Source organism: Pseudonaja textilis, chromosome 1 (assembly GCF_049901715.1).
Source record: "Pseudonaja textilis isolate UNSWEBS1 chromosome 1, rPseTex1.2, whole genome shotgun sequence".
Taxonomy (NCBI): Eukaryota; Metazoa; Chordata; class Lepidosauria; order Squamata; family Elapidae; genus Pseudonaja; species Pseudonaja textilis.
In genome coordinates, this window is record NC_141990.1 from 43,272,158 (window position 1) to 43,297,675 (window position 25,518).

Consider the following 25,518-nt stretch of genomic DNA (forward strand, 5'->3'; position numbering starts at 1 on the left):
ACAATCTGAATGAGAGAAGCAGCTCACTTTTGTACATTTTAATAAAATGTAATGTTAATTCAAAGATAGCACCATTAATCCTACAAATGTACTAGCAAATCATTGTTTGCTAGTTCCCTATTTTCACTATTTTAAAACAGAGAAAGGTTTGAAGAAAGAAAGACAGTAGCTTTTCCAAAAGAATTAGTAAGCTCTCTGCCAGAACAAATGGAATACATTTCCTAGAAATTGTGGGCTCCAGACACACTGCAACACACATTGGAGCCCAACAACGATGTCGGGTGGTGGGAGGAACTTCTGTTTATCTCGTCGCCACCCCAGCCACCAACACAGAGGGATGCTTTATGACCCAACACTGATCTAAGGCCTGCCGATGCTCCATGACCCCACGATGGTCCACAATCATATGGAGAGGTCTCCAGATGGAGGCTGGATCCCAAGACCCAGCTGCTAGTCATGCTGACTATGGAGAGGTTAGGATGATATCAACAGAAGGTGACAGGGGGGTTGCAGCAGGCTGGGAATGGGTGACAGCTACTGAATCGGACTGAAGGAGAGACAAGCGGTGGCTGACGTTCAGAGGAGAATGGCCATGGTGGTGGGTAATCACAGAACTGGGCACAATCATGGGATAATAAGGAAGGGTAGTAAGCACATGGGTGAAGGAAGCTGCAGATAGGCAGGTGTTAGTATAATGGAGCAATGTGTTAGGAATATAAGTCACCTAACAATTATTTGGGTTGGACAATATATAAACCAGGATAGACATTTTAATACTGTCTCTTTAAGAGAATCCTAAAAGTGTAATTGGCTGTGGTTGCTCAAATGGCCATAAGATGGAGCCAGAAACCTGGGTTGTTTTAGTCTTAGTCTTAGTCTCAGAAGAGAGCATATCTCAGTGAGTCTCTGTTTTTCCTTCTGTTGGAGAGTATTGCCGTTCCTTCTAAATGGACTGTTATTCTTGGATTTGATGTAGGTCTGTTACTGAACTGTTTATGATACTAGACTTTGCTATTGGATTATCCCTGGACTGAAAACTGACTGATCTTTCCTGTGAATGACTTTGGATTGCCTATTTTGAACTTTGCTTAAACCTTTATGGAAAGTAAAAACCTACATTTACTCTTCAGTGTATCTGTGTGCTGTGTGTGTGTTATTCAAACACTACTCTCAAATACGTCTCCCTGTATGCGCTCATTCTCCTAACAGGGAATTACCTCAACAGAGCAGATGTTAGGCAGCTTAGATGAGTGAGAGGGGAGGTACTAGAGTATTTAAAGTGCCGAGAGGCAGTGGGTCTTAGCACTGGCTTTATTTGGAAATATCTTTACTCGCTGTTGCATTGTTTTGGTTGCTGGAATAAAGTGAAGATTATGCCAAACTGTGAGTCCTGGCTGCTTTTTTCAGGTGGGAGACCAAAAAACCAGTGGCATCTGAGAGAAAGCCAGCGCCACCTGTTTTAAGAGTCCTAAAAGTTTTTGCCTAATCTCAGTGTAAAAAAGGGAAAGTTATTCTATCTGTCCAATTATGTAGTCACTCTGCTGTTTTAGGAAGTAAATTGGGATAGTGTTACATGACAATGTAAAATAACTAACTTTGTCTGCCAGCCCTAGAAGATGGGACTTGTAAATTAAATTCTAAAAAAAGAATTATTCTATCAGGAAGTTGGTTACTTTTTTGGGGGTGTGGGGTGGCACTTTAACTTGTCTGAATGATCTAGCATGGTCTTTGTTTGTTTTTTTACTCTTTTGCAGCACATTTAGCTGTTTGTATGAAGTTGCAAGGATATAAGTCGCAAGGTCTTCAGACTATAGAAGGAGAGCTCAGCCCACCCAACTTTTTTTGTGTGATGTCAGCAAGCTTGTGCTCTTATCTTTGTAACTCAGTCTTTTAATTCATAAATTCTAGTTTTACTTTATTCTTCCCTATAGTCACAAAAAAACATATAAAATTGATAAATGGCTGTGGAGTTTTTCCCTTTTACTTTACAGTTTAATTGTTTATTTAACCAAGAGCAGCTCCTTTAGACTTGACCTGGTCCATGTCAAATACACTATGGTTAGAAAACTTCTCATGCTCCCATTAACTCTAAGCCATTTCCAGTGTCACTTTTGATTAATAGTCCAGATACTACAAATGCCATTAGAATTAAAGATATAAGGAAATTGTATGAAAAGTAATGAAGTAAAAACTTGTGTTGCAACCTCCAGAGGAGGGGGTGTATTACACACATCTATTTTAAAGCAAGTTTCATTTAAAAAAATCATTCTTACAACTAATTGACAACTGTTTTCTTCACAATGCTGTACATATACATAGATTTGGTGACTGGATCAAACTGGATCACTGATGAATCACATATTAGTTTCATTATCTCCAGATTGGCCATTGCTGAAAGTTCTATGAATTAGTTCAAACATCTGGAGACTATCAAAACTGGGATCAATTTACAGTGGATACCAACTTCAGTTTGATGCTTTGTGTGGTATCTTTCTTCATCCACAAGATGACTACTGCTTGTGATCAGTGCTGAGCCCACAAAGGAAGTACAGACTGAAATATACTTCAAGCTTCTTTTTCTGGTGTATATGATCTCAGTGTTTTTCAATGATTTGGATACAATATCAGAAATCTGTGTAGAATCTCTGTTCTGACAAAATATAATGCATGAATGGCAACAACTTGATGGTTAGGGTTTTGAAATCAATTCTGATTCAGTTGGAACTGGAGATTCAAAGTTCAGAAAGGACTTGATTTGATTCATATTTTTAATTCAAGATCAAACTGGTTTGATTAGAATTATTTCAAGATTTTATTTGAAAAAAGCTTCTTTGGTAGGCTGTTATCTGGCAAGCAACCAATGTCTGAACTGCTTTATATTTTGGTAGAAAGAAGTGAAAAATTGCAAGTGCACTTAGGAGGTTTTGAAAGGCTTTTAATCCCACTAAGCACTTACCTCTGGTTATATAGAGGGTTTTTCAAAACTGCTCAAGCAGCACCAAAAGCACAAATCAGAAAGTACAGTATGAATTCCCAAAACAAAGAGGACCTTTGAGCTTCCTTCAACACAATAGCAGCTGAGACATCTATGTTGATTCTCCTAGACATGGGATATATATGGCCCTTCAGATTTTTTGATCTAGAACTTCCAGCAGTCCATCAGAGATGAGTGATGCTGGGATGTTACAGCAGTAACATCTAGAGGACTATAGCCTATAGGGTCCCTATCTCTATTCTATGGCATATGATTAACCAGTTATCACTTTGGAACAATAACTCCTGAACATGACTGGATCAAGTAAAGAACACCTAAAAACATGATTTATGTTTGGGACAATTTCATGTTGCAGACATTATCCTTTCTCGATATATTTTCATTTCCCTTCTCCTAAAAGAAAGATACTTTAGAATGCCAGACGTATGTATTTGCTTAATTGTTTTCATTGTTTTCATATCCCACCCAACTCCTTATTTTAAATAAGCTAGTATTCTAAGACAGTTAGGTGAAGAGATGTTGTTTCTTGATCTTGAATTCAATTTCAAAATATTTCTTGTTTATATACTGTATGTAATAACGTTATATTTGATCAGGTTCTGACAATTCTTGTTGGCTTACAAAGTGTATGATTTGACAATAATCTCATAAAATAATATAACAAAAGCTCAGCCATGGAAAAGCAGTATCTTCTAGCCTTCCCACCACCACAACACACAAATATACTCCTCTGGGAAATGTGGGACTATAGGCAGCTTCTTCCTGTAAACATTAGTGGGTCAGGTTGATTCCAGCGAGAGCAGGCAAGGATCCAGTTTTCAAGCTATAGAAGGTTTTATAGATCAAGAGCATCACTTTAAATTGTATCCAGAAACCTGTGAGAAAGGACTTTAGGATCTGCAACATAAGTATTATGTCAGTATTGGGAATTAATACATTTGCAGGCCACTTGCAGTTTCTAAGTAATCTTTAAGGGCAACCCATGTAAATTGCATTGTAATAGTCTAATCAGGTGATAATGAAGGTGTAAAATAAGGTAAGGTTGCAATTGGTATACCAATCAGACCTGAGCAAAATTCCTTTAGCTTGGCTTCTACCACTGTTGAAACAGGAGCCAAAACTTCAGGAATATTGCTTGCATCTCTAGAGAACTAAAAGAGAAGTGTAATAAAGAAAGAACATCTCCAGCTTGCTTGGGCTTGGCTTTAGCTATTTTCTACTATTCAGATCCTTGCATCTTTCAGGCACCAGGTAAGATATCAATAACATCTCTTCTTCAAGCAGAATGGGAATGTAAAGTTTGTTATGTTCAACTTATTGATGAAGCTGCATCCCAAATTATCAGATAACCCCTTCCTGGGGTTTCATATAGACATTAAAAAAGTGGAGGAGAGAGGACCAAACAGTGCCATACATTCTACAACTTCAACAGGTGCCCTTTATGCTAACTGAAGTATTGCCTGGCTCATAGCCTCATTTCTATTTTGACCAGACACCCTAAATAGAATAAAGCAAAATATTTGAGTGTTTTTTTTTTACAAATGCAAAACATCCTGGGAATTTCTTTTTTTGGTTGCTTATCTGCTAAAAAAAATAGATGAGTTGATTCCTCCACCTCCCCTTTTTACTGTTCTTCTCATTAAACTGGAGCAAGCTCTTTTGTTTACATTATTGGGAGCCGTTGCCTGCCCTTTATCATGTTAGCAGCAGACTGGTGGGATACAAGTGGGTTCAGCATCAGTGCATGAATATAGTATCTTTTCCCTGGAAAAACAAAATATCTTGGTTAGGAACAATGATTAAAATTAATGGGATTTTCCAGGGCATGGAAGGCTTAAGAAATGTCTGCTTAAAAGATTGCTTATGAATCTTCCATTATGAACTTATCTAAATTCATATGGTGTTGCTGATGAAAGTGATCCCTCTATCACAACACTCTTCACAATACTGTCTTATTGGGTACCTTTGCTGCTCTCTGATAGTACACTGTCAGATTTTGCACTTCCATGCTGTACTGTTGAACAGCCCAGATTGTAGAGTGAAAGGAAGGGCAGAAAATAATATAACATGGAACAATTTGCCTCCAGAAGTTGTGATGCTCCAACACTGGAGATTTTTAAGAAGAAATTGAGCAACATTTGTCTGAAATGGTATAGGTGTTCCTGATTGAACAGGTAGTTGGACTAAAAGACTTCCAAAGTCCCTTCCAGTTCCGTTATCTCTTATACAGTTTCAATATTGATGTAAAATTCAATGAGAAAAATGCAATAGCAATGTATTGGGTAGCTTTTGGTTGTTTGGTCTGTTAAATTAAAGGAGTCATAAAATGAATGAATGCAGAAAAGCCCAAAATATGGAAATACTTTTAGTGTGATCATGTTGAATGTTGAATGAGTGTAAATCTATCCACTTATTTCAAAAACTAAATGATACTTTGGATGTTCTCTGTGAGCTTCTCTGGGCAACGCTGGCCAGTCACTCTGTCTCTGTTAACCTCTTTTGCAGGACTGTTGTGAGGATTAAATGTCATGCACTACCTAGAAACTGCTCAAAAGAAAGGTGGGAAAGGCAGAATTAATGAAATTAAACCATAGCTTAGATTTTTTTAAAAATATTATATACCATACATTACTCAGAAGAAACAAAGATGGTGGCTATGCTATTTTCTTTACTAAGATATATAACTGATTCTTCAGAATCATTCATACTCAATTAAAAATGAACCATGTGGTATAAATATTGTACATTCCAAGTCCTGGGAACACAATAACAATTATGTCAAACTTGATACTACCCTTATGTCAGCCTTTATTAGAAACTAGATAATCTGTGCCCATTGGGTCACTGTTTCCTTGCTTAAACAGAGAAACAGAATGGCAATGGGTAGGAAAAAAAAAACAGTAGGAGGAGGAGCAACTTCTGAATACCCTCCAGCTTCCCCATTTACTTTGCTGGTGGGAAGCTTGCAGGGAAAATGTCAGTGGAGAAGTCGGCAGGAAATTGCAAGTCTGAAGGAAGATATAGGTTGGAAAGGATGGACAGGGATGCCAAGATGTGTTGTGTGAGTCATGTAGGTGTGCAGGGGGTTGGGATGGGTCAAGAACAATGCTTGAAGGCTGCAGGGGTATATGAGAGATGCAGTGGTTGGGGATGATATGCAGGTGTACTTAGTGGGGATGGGAAAGAGTGCCTGGGAGTGCTTGGGAGTTTTCAATAGGTAAGGAATGGCATTTGGGGGAAGGTGCAGGTTAAGAAGGCTCATGATTTGATTAGGGCTTCCATCGGAACCCTGACAAAGGGTATGTGTTGGGGAAAGGGGCACAAGAGTGGTACGAGTTGAAAGGTTCCATGTGGGTACACAAGTGGAATACACATCAGGGAAGGCACATACCAGACAGAGTGAGTAAGGAAGTGTGCATGGTGAAGCACAACAACTGCCATATGAGTCAGAGAAGGTGTGTGTGGGTTGGGGAAGGTGTGTGTGGGATCCAGCGTAAGTTGGGGAAACTCATGGTGAGTACAACGGACTGGGAAGTGTGCAGAGGGGGTTCCTACCTCCCTTCCCTTCCTAGCAGGCAGGTAAGTGGTTGCTGCTGGGTGTGGGAGGAAGCGAAGGATTATGAGACTGGATGGGAAATTGCCACAGAACATTGAAAATGAAATCATGTGACTGCAGACAGTAACACTGAAGCAACCACAATTTTCCCAAATTTTATTTAGTTGAGATTATAGGTCCCACATTTTGGACACATTCTGTAAGTTACCCATTTTGAGGTACCTTGGTTCAAAAACTATTGTCCTATGAGTTTAAAGTAATAACAGCAAGAATTTTAGTAGTAATATAAAGAGTAAGACCAAGCTTGGCATAATTGTTATGTTCAAGGTGCTGCCACTTATGTCGTGGCATCTAACCAGTTTTTTTAGGTTAGCACTCCCCTTGTTAAGAATGGACTTTCATTCTAAAAGAAAACTGACTTGCAGAAATTGAAGCTCCAGTACTCTTCCTCTTTCATGTTTTTCAATCATCCTTGTTGATCAAAAGCAAGGGCAACAAGAAACAGCAGCAATCCACTAACCAAAAGGTAGACAATGTTTTCTCTTCCTCTTGGTGAAGAATCTCTTGGTCTGTGGCATTCAACTTGCAGGTTGCACAAGACATATTAATTGGAAACAGGAACCTGATTTTGATGACAAATATAGCAATATGATTCTAACTGATGTGCCACTTGGTTCTGCGCTGTAACTTAAATGTGGAAAGTATGGAATTTGTCTCTGTCTGTCTGAATTATTCTAGAAGAATGGAAAAAGTGGCAACTATTTCCTTAAAATTAAACAAAAACAAACAAAAAGTTGTGTAGAATCATGGTGGGGTAAAACATGTCCTACTAGATAAGCATCTTCTGGATCACAGAAGAACAACTTGGGCCTTTGGTTGTCAGGATGCCTTTGAAAAATGATATATCATAGCTGTAATATTGGACCAATATTCAATGGTCTTTTTTATTCTTGATTTTTTGTATGGGTTTCCAGTCACAAACCACACACATTCAAAATGCCAAAAGCTTTCACTTAACCTTCTACCCTGCCTTTCAGAGCAATTAATTATACGTTAAAAGAGGGCAATTTGTCATCCATTGTGGAATCCTGATTAGATAAAATCTCTAAATATCACTTTTATTTATTTAACTTTTAAACATGCCACCCAACATTTCTGAGTAAAACAGATGGGGATTTGTAACACCACTTAGCTGTTAAAATGTCTGAGGTATAGAGCAGCAATGATACTGAAGAGTAAATATAATATACAAAAAAGCAATTGATCCCAAAGTGCTAATAACTCTTAAACGTTATGATAGAGTTTTTATGGTTTAAATCCAAAATTACAGAAGTAGAACTTTTTTAGATTATAGGAGTTTGTCTTCCCTTCTCCTGCCCTTCATATCCCATATACCTCTCTCAGTTTTACATTCTGGAAAAAATTGAGAATCTTATGAGAGCTGAAGAGGAAAGTCCAGCAATTAACATGAACTATAATGTTTGATTTTATTTCTGTTTGATGCCAGTTTCTCTTTTTACTTCTGTTCAATCATATCTGATTCTTGGAAACTGCTGTGACAAGTCCCTAGAGTTTAATTGGCAAGGTTTCTCAGAAATGAATTGCCATTGCTTCCCTCCAAGGGCCAACAGAAAGTGACTGGCTCAAAGTTAACCAGCTGGCTTCATGTCCAAGGCAGGACTAGAATTCAGTCTCCCAATTTCTAGCCTGATGTCTTCACCACTATACCAAACTGACCCCCCACTCTCTGTCTCTGTCTCTGTCTCTGTCTCTGTCTCTGTCTCTCTCTTAACCTTCACACAAATGAAGATGTCGGGGATGAAGAGGACAAGAATGGACCTCTTTGACCATCATTAACTTTGAAGAGTCTGTTTTTTCTTGAATGAAGAAAAAAAAATTACAGGATGTTCAAAGAGGAAATTATAAGATCTTCCAGAACACATCTGATGTATGATTCAAGGCTGGCATAAATCAATTATTTGTATGGAGACAAAATATTGGACTTAAGCTCACATGGTAAAAAGAAAAAAAAGTTTCTCCCTAAAATATTTGCCTATTTCTCAGATATAACTTTGAAGCAAAATCCCCTTTGTTCCTTGACCTCCTTTGGCTTCTTGGGATGCAGATCAGATTGTCCAACTCTCTAATTCCTATTGGAAAAAAAATAGATTCAGTAGAGAATTTGCGAATGGTAAATTTTTCATTTCTATTAGTTAGATGAGCTTGTAATCAGGAAACAGGGTAAGAGGTTTTCAGGTTGGCACCCCAAAAGTTTGCACACCATTAGGAGTTAAACACCATGCCTGAAAATATAAACTCTACTTTCTTTGTGCATTCCATCAACATTTATGACACTTCTTTTTTCCCTATGATTCAGACCATAGCAGAGGTTACACAACCCTGACAGATTGAATCAACCTAATCCTGTTTTACTATTATTTATAGGAGAAAGAGTAAAGGAGAGAAGGATGACGTTTGAAGCTTCCATTTGGATCTGAAGTCTGCCAGGAATTAAGTCATGCTAATGAATTTTTCCTGTTTTTTTCCTCAGGTTTTATGCATCAGACTTTACATCAGGTGGCATATTAGACCATAGAGGAATCCTGGGATACTGGCTGTTTACCGGTAATGATGAAATCATACTTTAGAGAGCAGCTGTCTTTCTAATAAAATCCTTGGGAAACTGCCAACTCAGAGAGTGGAATTTTATTTGATACAGCAAACATGTTTCAAAGATAATGTTACATACCAAGCTCATCTGGTGAATGGCACCAAGAGTGATTATAGTGATAACTTGATTCATATTATAATGAAATTTAATCAAATGACACTTTCTAACTCTACATGATCTAGAATAGATCGAAGAATCAGTTTTGAGATGCAGTTTAGTGTTAGCCTTCCCTAACTATTAATAGTGCTGAACAAGGTCTTATATTTGTGTAACAAACTCTGCATAGATACACTGCAAGGTAGGATTCCAGTATTGGACTGGGATCAGGTTTCAGTCCCCATGACCATGGAAGCAAGTAAGCAACTTTGGGAAGATCATTCTCACTCTCAGCTCAACATCTCATGGGTGATCTCATGGATTGATCTCCTTGGGGGGAAAAAAGAGACAGATATTGTTAATAAATAAAGGGTAATGAAGTGGGGGAAAATCACTTCCAGAGATTTTGTCAGAGAACATTCAAACTTGAAGACTAATTTAAAACCTGGCTATTTCAAAGTTATTGTTGCTTTGTCCCATTGGAGGGGGGAGGGAGTCTGAAATTACACACCAACAGAAATGTATTGTGCCTACTTTGTGACTACAAAAATGTATCTTGCAGCCACAGAGAGAAATCAAAGAGAAATCCAATTGTTTTGTTGTTTTTCTGCTTATCTCTGGTTATAAAATAAGGAGAGAGTCAGAAGAGTTAAAGGGCACCTTATTCGGTAGCACCAGCTAACAGGCTGTGTGGTTGATCTGAAGAGCTAAGCAGGATCAACCCAAGTGCTAAGCAGGATCAACTGTGATTAGTACTTATGTGAATTCCCCAGTCACGCATCTTAGAGTTGCCAAATTGAGAACTGAAAAAGATATACCTCCACATGAATCCATAATATCTGTGCTTTTTTTTTTTTTACTAGGACATATAAACATATATTGAGTGGAAAATGACTGCCATTAAATGTCTACTTTTTGACCTGCTGTTCTTTGTTTAATCTGTAAGTGGTTAGTTTAGCAGTTTCAAACATCATATTTATGCCTTTGTCATACAGGGATTATGTTAGATGTGGACTAGATTGAAGAGGCAGGACAATGGTAGGAGGGAAGGATTTCTTTATTTAGCTCTGAACAAAAGATTGCCGCCCGGTGTGCCTGCTGCTCTTTTTACAGGTGGCTGTCCACAATTTCAGCCACAGATGGCTGTTCATTTTCCCGCCTAGAAAATGAACCAATGGGGGAAGTCTGACATCACTGACTCTTCCCATTGAATATCTAACACCAGGTTAAATTACAAGTGTTTCAAATATGAATGAATAAAAATATCACAGGCTAAATAAATATGTGGAAGTTCTAATGGCCAGACTACTTTGTCTCAAATATAATTAATAGTTGAAGAATTCATTTATCTCCTTTTAAATTGAGGGGGAAAAAAATCACAAATTGAGATTGGATTTACCAAGATAGAACTTTTGTTGTGGGCATGTCAAGTATAATCACAATTGTTTTTATTTTTTATTTTTCTACCTTTCATATAGATTGTAATGCTTTTAAATACTTTCACATCTTGCTTATCCATTTTTAGAAAAAACATTTCTTCCTCTTAAGCACTAGAGCAGAAGCATGCAACATTTTATCACTTGAAATACACACTCGACCTTCAAGTGGGCTATTGCGAGCTACATTCCAAAACATGGGTGGGGCCAGGACAATTTCTTTTCCATTTAACTTAAAATATTTTAAATGGATGAAAATGTTTAAGGGGGAAATACAATCTTTGTTCACTCTTTAATTACATTTAGAATTAGGTCTGGGGGCAAATTCTGAAATTTTTTTAGGGCTTTACCAGTAGTGGAATTCAAAACTTTTTATTACCGGTTCTGTGGGTGTGGCTTGGCGGGCGTTGCAGGGGAAGGATACTGTAAAATCTTAAGTCAGATTTGCCGGTTCTCCATACTATTCAAAATTTCTGCTACCGGTTCTCCAGAACTGGTCAGAACCTGCTGAATACCACCTCTGGGCTTCACCCAGTGCTTTGAAAGGCTATGTATTGCCTTGAATAATTGCTCAATGTGAATCCTTGCACCAGGTGTGTCTGCACATTGTGGTCAAAAATTCAAGATGGTTTTTAGGACAATGAGGTCAAAACTCTACCTCTTTTGATATGCAATGTGTATGCGGCACATATAAATATAAGCAGAGATTTGATGGCACCTTTGTGGCCGCTGTCATGACATTTTTGAGCATACATCTGCAGGTATGCTGAAAATACTTGTGTCCTGCACTATTGTCATAATGCTTACAATGACTTGGTGAAGAAGTGAAAAAGCACAAAGATTTAGATACCAGCAGAGAAAAATAAGGGCATTCTAGAAAAAAAAAAGACTGAAAGAAAAGCACCACATTGTTAATTGTATTATACTGATGCCTAGAAAGCCTTCCAGCCCCAAGCAGACTGAGATAGGATCCTAAAACCTCACCCAAAGGGAAAGGCATTGAGCCAACATCTAGTTAAAGCCATTCTTAAATAGATATGTGAACCTTAAATTACTTTGGTATTGAATGAAACTGGACGGTCAAGTTTCTGTGAAAGACATTTCATCAACAGTATGAAATGGCTGCCAACTTAGTTTGAAAATTTATAGCTTATAAGTGCTTTGTCAGCTCCAGTTTTACCATATCATTACTTCTAGTAAATAGATGTGAGGAAGAAAAAAAAAAGCAAAAATTTGAATTAACTCACTAATCTCAAATGCCAACAAACCACTGTTATTTCCTCATGGACCTTAAATGTACAGGTCCACATTATTTAAACATTTATCCTCAACCCAAAGGAAGCCAGAGTTTTTAAAAGCAACTTTGATTTTCATAATTGTGGTTTCTTTTCAAAGTTATACCAGCATAGTTATCCATATTCCTAAGAGTTGTATATGTATATAGAACTAGAGCTTTATGCTCATTCCTAAATATATGTGCATATTTTCTGATGACTTTTTATGAACTCTTTTATAAACTGGTTGTCTGATTTTTTTGTCTCATGGGCTTTACTAATAATGTGAATGCAAAACCATGCCTCAATTGTGGAATGCAGGTAGTCCTCGACTTATGACCATAACTGAGCCCAAAGTTTCTCTTGTTAAGTGAGAAAGTTAAGTGAATTTTGCTCCATTTTATAATCTTTATTGACATGGTTGTTAAGTGAATCACGGCAGTTGTTAAGTTATTAAATGAATCTTGCTTCCCTATTATCTTTGCATGTTAGGTCACAAAAGGTGATCCCATGATCTTGGGACACTGCAATCATCACAAATATGAGTCAGTTGCCAAAGGTCTGAACATGTGACCGTGGGGATGCTGCAACAATAATAAATGTGAAAAGCGGTCACAAGTCATTTTTTTTAGTGCCATTATAACTTTGAACGGTTGTCCAATGAACTGTTGTAAGTCAAACACTACCTATAAAGCATTTGGATTACCTGGTGCCTCACCTGAGAAAGTGAAACATTAATTCAAACAGAGAACTAACACTAATCTAGCAAGATATGAACCATCACTTGATACCATAGCATCCTCTTTTAATGACCCCATAATCCCTTACAGTGTAGAGTCTGGGCAACTGAATAGAGGTGACTGTTTATTGGCTGGATGCCCTTCCTGTCACCAGTGCGGAGATTTTTTTCACCAGATATATTCTCAGTGTGCCCAGAGAGAGAAATATCTGCCTTTACCTAGGATCGAACCAGCCTCCTGATTGTGAGGCAAGAGTTCCACCTCTAGGCCACTGTACCACTTGCTTCATTCCATATATAAGTATGAAATTATAGGCATTTTTTTTAAAAAAAGTAGCTGAAATGTGAGCTGTTCTGCCATTTTTGGCTTTGTCTTTCCATCTTTAAATCCCTTCGAACATATGACCCAGCTCTTTCCCCTGAATCTAATGAGAACATAAATTAAGCTGTTTTTCAATTTGAGCCCATTATGAAACATTTCATTTTATAGAGTTAGATATGTCAAGGGTGCTGACCCGCTTTAATGAAGTATTCTCTGCATTAGGGTCTGGGAGTGACTAAACTGACAAAGGTACAAAGTTTTAAAAGATTAGTTTCCTGTCATTTCCAATTAAATGCTATTTCACAGGCTTCTTCAAATGATGAATGTAGTTCAAAAAAGAAAGAGAGGAAGCTGAAAAGGAGAAATGTAGAAATAAAAGAAAAAGGGAGGTGCATTACACACATACACACCTAACTCCCTCTCTGTATAAAGGGATGTTCTAATAAAAGGTTAATTCTCAGCTTATTTATTTTTGCCCATTCTTAAATGAAAAAAATGTTTGAAATTATGCAGTTGTCTAGTTGAAAAGTAACTTAGCAACAGGTTATTTTTTTGATACAGAGATTAGGCATAAAATTTATACATGGAAGGAGTACCTTACAAAGGACATGAACAGCATTGCTCCTAGGCTGGTCACATTGTCTGCCTGCCTGCCTGTCTCCAGCAAATCCTAAATTCTCTCACCTTGATGATGATATCTAGATAAATAATGAAATGTCTACAAGGAAACAGCCAGTGATGGGATTCAACTCGTTCATACCACTTCAGTTGAATTGGTTGTTAAATTGCTAGCTGGCCCTGCCACTCCTATCCTGCCTCTTCCAGGAGTCCCCATCTGCCTCGTTTTGGCTCCCAGGTAAGTGCAGGGAGGCCTACTAGGTCCAAAATGGGGCATGGGAGGTGCGGTGCCGCCTCCCTGCAGCCCATGTTTGCTCACAGGAGGCTGCAGGGAGGCCTACTAGGCCCAAAATGGGATGTGGGGATGTGGCCCAGCCCCCCTCTGGCCGGTTTTTGCTCCCAGGGGGTTGCAGGGAGGCCTCCTAGGCCTAAAATGGAGTGTGCCCCCCCCGCAGCCCGTTTTTGCTCACAGGAGGCTGCAGGGAGGCTGAGTGCTGTCTGCCACAACCCATGGCCACACCCATCCAGCCGGTCATTAGAGCAGAGAACCGGTTGTTAAATTATTTCAATCCTACCGCTGGAAACAGCCCCAAGAATACAACTCCTAAATTTCATAGTGGTCTCGGTGTTATCAAGATCACATCTCTGCTGCCCCCTGTTGAGTCAATAGGTCTTTGGGTCTCTTTCTCTCTTTCCATTATAATTAGTGTTACAAAAACTGCTGCTCCATATATGTTGGCCAAGTATCTGTATTTAAAAAAGAGATTATATTTCATACAGAAATAATTTCAGTTGCCTCATTGCGCTGGTGTATAGATGCTGTCTTCATGTGTGCTCTCATTTTATAAAAATGGAAAATGAAAAGTAAAAATGTCAGTAGTAGAAGATAGAATATAAGACATTAAGAAGATACATGCCACCTGCAACTTACAGCAAGAGGATAAATCCATTCATTTGACAAAAACAGGCAGGCATAAGCATTCCTGCTTCCAATGTTCTTCCATCATCCCAGTGCCAAAGAAGCCCTCCATCATGGAACTGAATGACTACAGACCAGTTGCTCTAACATCTGTAGTTATGAAAATCTTTGAAAGGCTTGTGCTGTCTCACCTGAAAACTATTAAGTATGGGAAATAAGAGGCTGAACCAGGGCTTAGTGCAACAAGGTTTATTTACAAGGGCTGAACGTGCTTGCTCAGACTGGGACTGGCTCGCAGCGAACAGCTCAAGGGCTGGACCCAGCAGCCTGCTTTTATAGCAGGCTGCTGGGGAAACCCAGCCAATGAGGAGGGGCAGCCGCCCCATGCGCGCAACGGACCTTGGTGGGAACTTCTTCAAGGTCCAGGGACATAACACCCCTTCCCCCAGATGCGAACACGCATAGTCCTTGAGGTATACGGGAGGCTTGTGCTGGCGCCCAGAGCGGCGCAACTCTGGTGTGCTGTTCAGTGGATCAGAGTCCGTTGGCGACTGTTGGCTCGATGATGAGTCCCAGTACCACCCTCGGTCGGAGTAGGTCCGGGGTCAGTAGGGCTGGACGCTGGGAGTGTCCTCACGCCCGTCTGGCTCGGATGGGTTGGGCGCTAGGTCGCCGCAGTCATCATTTGGATTCTCTGGTCCGGCTGGAGACGTTAGCAGGTCATCGGAGTCGATGTCGCTGTGTGGAAGTTGCAGCGGACTCTCACCGTCTGTGCCCCAGTCGCAGCTGACAAGGGTGCCCTGGCATCTCCAAGCTGGTCAGATGTCGTCTCCAGACCCGGCCATCTTCCAGCTTAACCCGGTATGATCTGGGTCCTGTGATGGCTACGATTTCTCCCGGGATCCACAATGGGTCGCCAGCGAAGTTTCTCGCGAACACGGGTTCCTGCAAGACAAAATGCCTACTCCCGATGTGGAAGCGAGAGGAGAGTCAGGGCAGTAATGTGGGTGGAGCCTGTCCAATACAGTTCGCAGGCGTCTGCCCATCAGAAGCTCGGCCGGGGACTTGTTGGTTACTGTGCAAGGGTTGAATGCTGGCTTAACAGGAAACAGGATAGTTTGTGGTGCCAGTCATCCTTGTTGAACCTGGCCAGGGCTTCTTTAGTGGTCCTAACAGCTCTCTCTGCTAGCCCATTACTGGCAGGATGAAAGGGGGCCGTGAAGATGTGACGAATGCCCAGGTTGGCCGTAAAACGACTGAATTCGGTTGACGCGAATTGGGGACCATTGTCGGAAACAATGGAGTCTGGTAGACCGTGCGTTACGAACAGGCGAGTCAATGCCTTGATGACTGCTTGTGAAGTGGTCGTGGATAGTTGTGCCACATCAATCCACTTTGAGTAAGAGTCTACGACCACGAGGAACATTTTGCCATGCAATGGGCCCGCGAGGTCGATGTGAATCCTGGACCAGGGTGCGTTGGCACTTTCCCACTTGGTGGGGGTGGCAATTGGAGGGGATGGACGGGAAACCTGGCAGGGATGGCAGGAGCTTACCCATTTGTTGATGTCCTCATCAAGGCCGGGCCACCAAATGTAGCTTCGCGCCAACGCCTTCATTCTGACGATGCCAGGGTGGCCTTCGTGCAACGCCTCCAGCACTCGGGTACGCAGAGATGTCGGGATGACCACTCGAGTGCCCCATAGCAGGCAGCCCTGTAAGCTCGACAGTTCCTGTAAGCGGGTCTTAAATGGCGTGAATTTAGCTTCAATGTCACTGCCCGGCCACCCCCTCCTCACCCAGTCCAGTACCTGGGCGATCGTTTTGTCCGTTTTGGATTTATTGGCAATATCAAGGGCAGTGATTGGTAGGTCCAGTTGGGTGACTTCAAAAATGGCGTTGACCAGGGCAGGGTCTTCAGCTGGGTCAGGCAGGGGGCAGCGGCTAAGAGCGTCTGCGTGGGACAATGTTTTACCCGGGCGGTGCACAAGTCTATACGAGTATGCTGCTAGGAAAGGGTCCATCTGGTCATTCTGGGGGACAGAATTTGAGGGGTCTGCTTGTCACCTGCTAGTAACCCTAAAGCGGTTTGTGGTCGGTGACTAGCTCGAAAAAGTGGCCAAAGAGAAATTCGTGAAATTTCTTCACCGCTGTAACAGCTGCCAAGGCTTCTTTATCAATTTGACTGTAATTGCGCTCTGTTGCAGAGAGCGTCCTGGAAAAAAAAGCGATAGGGGCCTCGGAGCCGTTGGGCAGTCTGTGACTTAAAACTGCCCCAATGCCGAAAGGAGATGCGTCTGCTGCCAGTACTAATGGGAGGTTGGGGTCAAACTGGATAAGCACTGCCTCTGATGTGAGTAGCGACTTGACTGCGCAAAAGCGGAGTCTTCTTTGTGTCCCCAGTGCCAAACCGTTTTTTATCCAGAAGTCTGTGGAGGGTTCTGCCACAGAGGCTTTATGGGGCAGGAATGACGCGTAAAAGTTCAAGAGCCCCAAAAAGGCCTGCAGTTCTGCTTTGGAGGTTGGAGTGGGTGCCTCGTGTATTGCCTTAACCTTGGACTCCAGGGGTGAATGCCTGAGGCGTCAATTTTATAACCCAGAAAGTCCACCTGTCTAGTGGCAATGGCACATTTTTCTTTTTTTTAACTTGAGGCCATGCTGCCTGAACCTCTCCAGGACTGCTCTAACTCTCTGGAAGAGTTGGGGTCTGTTCCTGGCCGAGACTAAGATGTCATCGAAGTAGGGTACTACTCCAGGAAGGCCCTGTAAAATCCGCTCCATGAGGGATTGAAAAATGCCTGGGGCAACACTTACGCCAAACTGGAGACGCTTGCACCGGAAAGCACCCCTGTGGGTGACAATGGTCTGAAGTTCTGCCGTTTGGTCATCAACAGGGAACTGTTGATATGCTTGAGACATGTCCAATTTGGCAAAGATAGTGCCAGGTTCAAAAGTATGTAATAAATGCTGAATGACGGGTACTGGATAAGCGCTAACTTGCAAGAATTTATTGATTGTGGTCTTGTAGTCTGAGCAAATTCTCAGGCTACCATCTTTTTTTAGGGGTGTGACGATGGGCGTCTCCCATTTGGCGAAGTCTGTAGGCTCCAGGATCCCTTGTTTTAATAATTTATCTAATTCAAAGTCTAATTTAGGCCGAATGGCGAATGGAACTCTGCGAGGTTTTAACCGAATTGGGACTGCCTGGGGATCGACTGAAAATGAGATAGGGGTGCCATTATAACACCCTAACTCATCACTGAATACGTCTGAGTAATCAGCAAACAGGGAGTCCGTGTCAGAGGTTGAGGTAGCATGGACTCCTGTTAGACCTAACCCGAGGTGGGGAAACCAATCAAGTCCCAAAAGTGTAGGGAGGTTGCCGCTCACTACCACTAGAGGTAGGTGGCCCTTAAAGGTTCTAAAATTAACAAAAAACTTGCCTCTGCCGATTACAGGAATGGTCTTCCCTGGTAGTCCTTTAGGCTAAGCTGGCACTTCTGGAGTCGGCTTCTTGATAGGCTGGGTTGAAGCTCCTTGAGGGTGTTCCAGGAAATAATGGAGAGCGCTGACCCCGTGTCAACCTCCATGTTGCAAGGTTTACCTTCTAATAAGACGGAAAGAGATTTTACTAATAGAATAGCAAGTTTGATTAGTGCGGCAGTTTAATACTTGCCTTTTGGGTCCGGCATGTGCGAATGAAGATGCCCTTTGTGCTGCGTTGTGTGAGGTTTGGCATACTCTTGCAATGTGCCCCTTCTTATGGCAGTTGTTGCAAGTGGCTCCTTTGAATTTGCATGTGGTCCTCAAGTGGGGTCCACCACAGGAAAGGCACAACGTGATGTGCTTGGATGGCCCGGTGTTATCCTGTCTGGTTCCTACCTGAGGGCGCCTGGCGTTTGTGAGGCGGTGAATGTCGGCCTCGTCACTCGGGTCTTCCTCATTGATCACCTCTTCTGAGTGGACGGAAACTGCTGTTTGCTTGGTGACAGAACCTTGGATCTCGGTGGCTGAATGAGATGCCAGCTCCTCTGCCAGGGCTTCCTCGATGGCTTGAGCGAGGTTAAGGTCTTTTTGGCGAGCAGCCGTCTTTGTAGGCGCGGGTCCTTGACCCCGCAGACCAGCTGGTCTAGGAGCATGTCATCAAGGTAGCTGCCAAACCCACAATGGAGTGCTGCAGTCCTGAGAGCAGCCATGTACTGATTGATGCTCTCTTTGTCCCCCTGCTTCCTCATTCTGAAGGTGAAACGTCTGGCAATCTGTGAAGGTCTAGGAGAATAGTGGTTAGTAAGGATTTCTAACAGTTCTGTCCAGGGGACATTTTTAACTCACGTGGAGCCACAAGAGCTGTGGCTGTATCGAAACGATGGCTCCACAGTAGGTCAGGAAATGTGCTTTCTTTGGTGTTCCCCTGCCTCAGCCAATCCGATGGCGTCGATGTAATAATTAAATCGATTCTTGTATGATTCCCACTTCTCCTCATCTGGCTTGAATGCTGGGAAGGCTGGATTGGCGTTCATGTTGTAGGTCTGCTGGTTAACCTGTTGGGGAAAAAATGCTCTCTCTCTGGGTAGCAGTAGAGGTTTGGTGCCTGTGCTAGGCAAGTGCTCTCTCTCTGGGGTAGCAGTAGAGGTTTAGTGCCTGTGCTAGGCAAGTGACTTCAGCTCTGGTGAAATTTGCAATTCCCTTCTCTCTCTCTGGGGATCAGAAGGTGTTTAGACTGCAAGGGTCGTTGGTAGCGTCTTTTGAAATTCGCGCCTGTGTGGGCGTTAGTGACTTCGTAATACAACGCTGTGTTGTATTTGAATGTGCTTCAGCTGACAGCTATTTGAATTTCGCGCCTAAACGGCACGAGCGGCTGCGACTCGCAGCGCTTCTCACTCTCGCTGGCTTGTTTACTGATCGCTTTCTCTCTGGGCTGCGATCAGCGTTTGCCCTATTTTAGCTGACCGCCCTCTCTCTGGGCTGCGGATCAGCGTTATAGTGATTCAGCGTTCGTTCTCATTTCGGGCTGATCGCTCTCTCTGGGTTGCGGTCAGTGCTTGCCCTATTTTGGCTGATCGTTCTCTCTCTCTGGGCTGCAGATCAGCATATTAGTGATTCAGCGTTGCAGCTTGCCTCTGGTAGCCATCCCATCCTCGTCGCCAGTATTAAGTATGGGAAATAAGAGGCTGAACCAGGGCTTAGTGCAACAAGGTTTATTTACAAGGGCTGAACGTGCTTGCTCAGACTGGGACTGGCTCGCAGCGAACAGCTCAAGGGCTGGACCCAGCAGCCTGCTTTTATAGCAGGCTGCTGGGGAAACCCAGCCAATGAGGAGGGGCAGTCGCCCCCGCAGCGCGAACGGACCTTGGTGGGAACTTCTTCAAGGTCCAGGGACATAACAAAAACCATCACGGATCTGCTGTTAGATCCCATGCAGTTTGCATACCAAGCAAATAGATCGACAGATGATGCTGTTAACATGGCTCTGCATTGGAGATGGAATCTCCAAATACCTACACAAGGGTCCTCTTTGTAGACTTCAGTTCAGCATTCAATACCATCATTCCAGACACTCTTCTAAGTAAATTAAACCAACTAGCGGTACCTGAACACACTTGTAAGTGGATCATAAGCTTCCTAACAGACAGGAAGCAGCAGGTGAAGCTAGGTGGAATCACATCTGATACCTGTACAATCAGCACAGCCCCCCCCCCAGGCTGTGTGCTATCTCCACTTCTCTTCTCCCTATATATATATCAATGACTGCATCTCAAACGATCCATCTGTTAAAATACTGAAGTTTGCTGATGACACAACAGTGATTGCTCTCATTTGAGACAACGATGAATCTACAGACAGACAGGAGGTTATACAAGTTGCCTCGTGGTGTAACCAGAACAATCTGGAACTGAACACACTCAAAACATTAGAAATGGTGGTAGACTTTAGAAGAAACCCTCCTATACTACACCTCTTACAAATTTCTAGATTCTATTATATCACATGGCCTAAAATGGACACCTAACATCAAAAACATCATCAAAAAAGCACAACAAAGAATGCTCTTTCTGTGCCAACTCAGAAAGCTCAAACTGCCCAAGAAGCTGCTGATACAGTTCTATGGAGGAATTATTGAGTCTATCATCTGCACCTCTATAACTGTCTGGTTTGGTTCTGTAACCCAACAAGACAGACACAGATTTCAGAGGATAATTAGGATTACAGAAAAAACAATTACTACCCACCTGCCTTCAATTGAGGACCTGTATACTGCACCAGTCAAAAAGAGAGCTGTGAAAATATTTACAGAACCCTCACATCCTGGTCATAAACTGTTTCAACTCCTTCCCTCAAAACAACGCTATAGAGCACTGCACACCAGAACAACTAGGCACAAGAACAGTTTTTCCTCCGAAAGCCACCACGCTGCTAAACAATTCCCTCAACACTGTTCAACGATTTACAAATTGTACATTACTGTTACTGTTAATCTTCTCACCACTCCTTATCATATATCCCCTCCCACTTGACTGTTTGATTGTTGATTGTATGATTTGATTGTTGATTGTACCCTATGACTATCATTAAGTGTTGTACGTTATGATTCTTGATTCTTAACGAATGTACCTTTTCTTTATGTATACTGAGAGTATTTACACCAAGACAAATTTCTTGTGTGTCCAATCGCACTTGGCCAACAAAGTATTCTATTCTATTCTATTCTATTCTATTCTATTCTATTCTATTCTATTCTATTCTATTCTGTTCTATTCTATTCCAGTGGTTTCTATCACAAGGAAATAAATATGTGATTTTCCTCTTTTTTCTCGCTGAAGAACTATATTACAGATAGTATCTTAGGCTCTGCCATTTGTGCAAGTTAGTTTTCATTTCTGCAATAGCCAGAAGTAACAGTTGATTTAGAATAACTTAAAGCACTTTTTTTCCTTAATTGTGAGTGCCTTCTTTAATAAAAATTACTGAACTTTCAAATGTCATTCATCTATAGTGAATATGGCCAACACATCACAATCAGTAATTTTCCAGAAAGAAAATCTTTGTTCTACTAGAATCTAAGCTTTCAGGATACAAAATGTAATCCAAAAAAGTAAATCATCTCACAATGTATCTTCTCAAGATTATCTTTAGCATAATGGAGTTTGAGAGGTAGCTTAAAACTGGAGACTTTCTTCCCATTTTTCCCACCATGAACAACTGTTGTTAGCCAAGTTGAAGACATCTATCTCTCTAGATGTGGCTGAACCACAGCTCAAGTCATCTCATCAATAATGCTGGCTGGAGCTGCTGGGAGTTTTGATTTAGCTGCACATTTATTTATTGATTTGATTTGTCAATTGCTTACAAGATAATAGGTATACGTATATACATAGTTATGAATACATGAAATGTGTACATATAAGAAAAATAAAAGAAACAATAGGACAGGGACGGTAGGCACGTTGGTGCGCTTATGCACACCCCCCTACAGACCTCTTAGAAAAGGGGTGAGGTCAATAGTAGACAGTCTAAGATTAAAGTTTTTGGGGTTTGGGGAAGAAACTACAGAGTCAGGTAGAGTATTCCAGACATTGACCACTCTGTTGCTGAAGTCATATTTCCTGCAGTAAAGTTTGGTGCAGTTAACCTGGAGTTTGCATCTATTGTGTGCTCTTGTCTTGTATGGTTTTATATACCATACTTAGATCAGACTGAAGATGGCATAATTCAATGTTTTCTAGGTCTAGAATTTCAAGTCTGGTGGCATAAGGTATTCTACAACAAGTAGAGGAGTGAAGAACTCTTCTTGTGAAATATTTCTGGACTTTCTCAACTATTCTAATATCAGATATGTAATGTGGGTTCTAGACTGATAAGCTGTATTCAAGTATTGGTCTAGCAAATGTTTTGTTTGCTCTAGTTAGTAGTGTGACATTACCAGAGAAAAAGCTATGTAGGATTAGGTTAACAACTCTTAATACCTTTTTGGCTATGTAGTTACAATGGGCTCTAGCACTTAGATCATTAGAGATGAGTATTCCAAGGTCCTTTACAGAGCTTGGATCATCAACAAGATCTTGACTATTCAGCTTGTATTTTATTTTCTGATTTATTTTTTGGCAATATGTAAGACAGAGCATTTATTTGTTGAGATTTGAAGTTGCCATTTGTTTGACCATTCTGATACATATTCAAGATCTTTTTGAAGGGTAGCAGTATTGTCCGTGGTATTGAACAGCTTCACATCATCAGTGAAGAGAACGCAGTTGCTCTTAATATGATCACAGAGGTCATTATGTAGAGTATGAAGAGAGTTGGTCCTAGAACACTGCCTTGGGGGACACCATTGTTGACAGGTACAGAATTTGATAGGACACCCCCAATTTTGACCATTTGTTGTCTGTTCGACAGGAATGCTTCTATCCAGTTATGCAGTTGTCCAGAGATACCATAAGATTTTAGTTTTAGGAGTAGTTTGTTGTGTACCACTGAATCAAAGGCTTTACAGAAGTCTATGTAGATTTCGTCTATTGTTTTGCCCTGATTGAGTTGTGTAGTCCATATGTTTTTGCAGTGTAAGAGTTGCAGATGACAGGATAGTTTTTTCCTGAAACCAAATTGTTTATCAGAGAGTAGGTTGTTTGTCTCTAAGTGGAGGATAATGGATTGGTTAATAATTGATTCCATGACTTTACAGGTGACACAGCATAAGGAGATTGGTCTGTAATTTTCAACTAGGTTGGGGTCTCCCTTTTTGAAGATGCGGTTGACCGTGGCTTGTGACCATAGGTTAGGCAAGGAGCTAGTCCTGAAAGATTTTTCAAAGATTATGCTTAGCGGTTGGAGAATCTCATCTTCCCTAATTCTATAATAAGGAAATCAAATTGATTCTGTCTTTAATTTGAGTAACATCTGCAAAGTAGAACTTCATCAGTTTTTATTTTGCAGAAGATTCCACAGCAATTTGCTTGGAAGTTTGCAGAGAGTCAAATGATGGTATTTATTCTTCATCTTTCCCAAAAGTGATAGATTCTGCAGATGCAGAAGCCAAAAAAGATTTGGCCAGCTCTTACTTGCTAATTCCTATGGACTAGTTTGGATTTAATTGCATTAGTGTGCTGATGATTTTCCATTGGAATGGTTTTATGAAAATGAATTTGAAGAGGTGCCCAAAAGATCTTGATAAATAAAGATACATGGGACAGTATGTCAGAGGTGTTAATTCTCACTGTTATTTTGTTCATTTACATCTAACGTGCCACCAAGACATCTGTAACTGCATGTTAATTCTACCATGTCACATATTTCATGTTTTCCATTTCCTTTTCCTTTTGATGTATTTCTGTTTGAGTCCTCACTTTTAGAAAGCAGCAACTTGCCCTTTAACTTTGATGGCTAAGCCAACATATGTGAAACACTTGAGATGTTAATCACTTTGCTTTTAATTGTGAAATGTCTGGTATGTTGAATTGTCCTGTGGCAGTTCAGGACTAAAATCTAAGTACTTCTAACTAGTCAGTCAAGCATCCAAAATACATGGAAAAAATCTTATTAAAGTCATACTATATTATAATATAGAGTTATTTTGTTATCCTTAGCATATTTCTGGGCAAGCTTTCAAACAGAAAATGCACGTTGTAAAGAAAAGAAAAGAAACAAATATTGTATTATAAAACAATTTTTATTAAAAAAAGCTGGTTTCAACAGAATTGAGTATTGAGAGATAGAAGATAACAGTTTACAATTGAATCTACTGAAGCCAATTAGTATTCTTCAAAAATACCTAAACTTTTTCAAACAAGGCAAAACTTAATATGTTTGGACTGCTTTCTTGATCAGGGTTAAAAAAATATTCTTAGAAAATTTTAGAACATCTCTCCTGGAAATGAATTTAATACCTTTTTTTCTTCTCAAGTTTTCTTTTCAACCCCAAGCTGAGAGAGGTTTCTTTTTTCAATTCAGCTTTTCAACTTTTCCTGTATCCTTTTGAAAACTTTTGTTCAGAGTTTTTAAAAATATAATTTAAGTTGTCCTTTTCATATTCATCTTGCAAAACACTCCCAGTTAACCTATCTCCTTCATTAAAGCTTGAGTGTCTACTAAGGAAATAAACCTTTGAGAATACAATTCTATACACGCTGGATTCTGAGTAGCCATAACAAATTATGATACACTTGGATATCTTCAAGGAATTTGTGCCAGCAAGGCTTACCAGGGGAACTTACATAGTAAATGTAGGTTATTCTTTATTTTAGAAACCACATATGATTTGTGCATAAACAGAAAGATATATGTACACTTCCGAGAGAAAAAGTAGAGTGTAATTGCAAATATCTCAATATGAATTTGGACGAATCTTCTTAATGAGATTTGGTTTTTTCCCATGTAATCTTCTCTCCCCACCCCCCAGGTTTCATATTACCTCCTCCATTGGACCTATTCCCTCAATGGATATTTGAATGGATATGTTTTTTTCACCCCCTTTTCACTTACATTACTTGATGTTCCTCCAAGAATGGTGATATACTTCCCTCATACAAATTAGGCCAATTTATTCAAAATAGTCTGGGAAGCTGAAAAACAAATTCTCAAGAGAAGGCTGTGATAGAATAACAGTAACAGGGTTGGAAGTGACCTTGGAGGTTTTCTTGTCCTATCCCCTGCTCAAGCAAACACCCTATACCTTTTCAGACAAACGGCTGTCCAATTTCTTCTTGATTAAAAATCAAGGCATTTCAGTATTGTTTCTCATGAATGAATGCAAACGTTGGCCTGAAAAACAAACAAAAAGTGTCAATGAATTGGAAATGTTACAATGAGCATAATCTATCACATTGAACAGTATCATTTGTGATGATCTTAACCAACTGACTGTTTTAGTTGGTTGATTTTTCCCCCCTAGTTTTTGCA

The 25,518-nt window shown here is 40.6% G+C and overlaps 2 long non-coding RNA genes across 6 annotated transcripts in view; one reads left to right on the top strand and one right to left on the bottom strand.

Moving 5' to 3' along the window:
* Positions 1 to 9,239, top strand: part of LOC148127581 (uncharacterized) — a 145,175-nt gene extending 135,936 nt beyond the window's left edge. For 4 of the 5 annotated variants that reach the window (XR_015743453.1, XR_015743458.1, XR_015743457.1 and 1 more), the window contains one exon: positions 9,103 to 9,224. This is a non-coding gene — a long non-coding RNA (uncharacterized LOC148127581). Of the gene's footprint in view, positions 1 to 8,379; positions 8,512 to 9,102 lie in introns of those variants that run through there. The other variant, XR_015743459.1, reaches the window with a different exon arrangement.
* Positions 9,240 to 24,277: 15,038 nt separating this feature from the next.
* The window catches only part of LOC148127582 (uncharacterized), a 32,847-nt gene continuing 31,606 nt past the window's right edge, over positions 24,278 to 25,518 (bottom strand). Inside the window, exon 4 of the long non-coding RNA XR_015743465.1 lies at positions 24,278 to 25,380. This is a non-coding gene — a long non-coding RNA (uncharacterized LOC148127582). The remainder of the gene's footprint in view (positions 25,381 to 25,518) is intronic.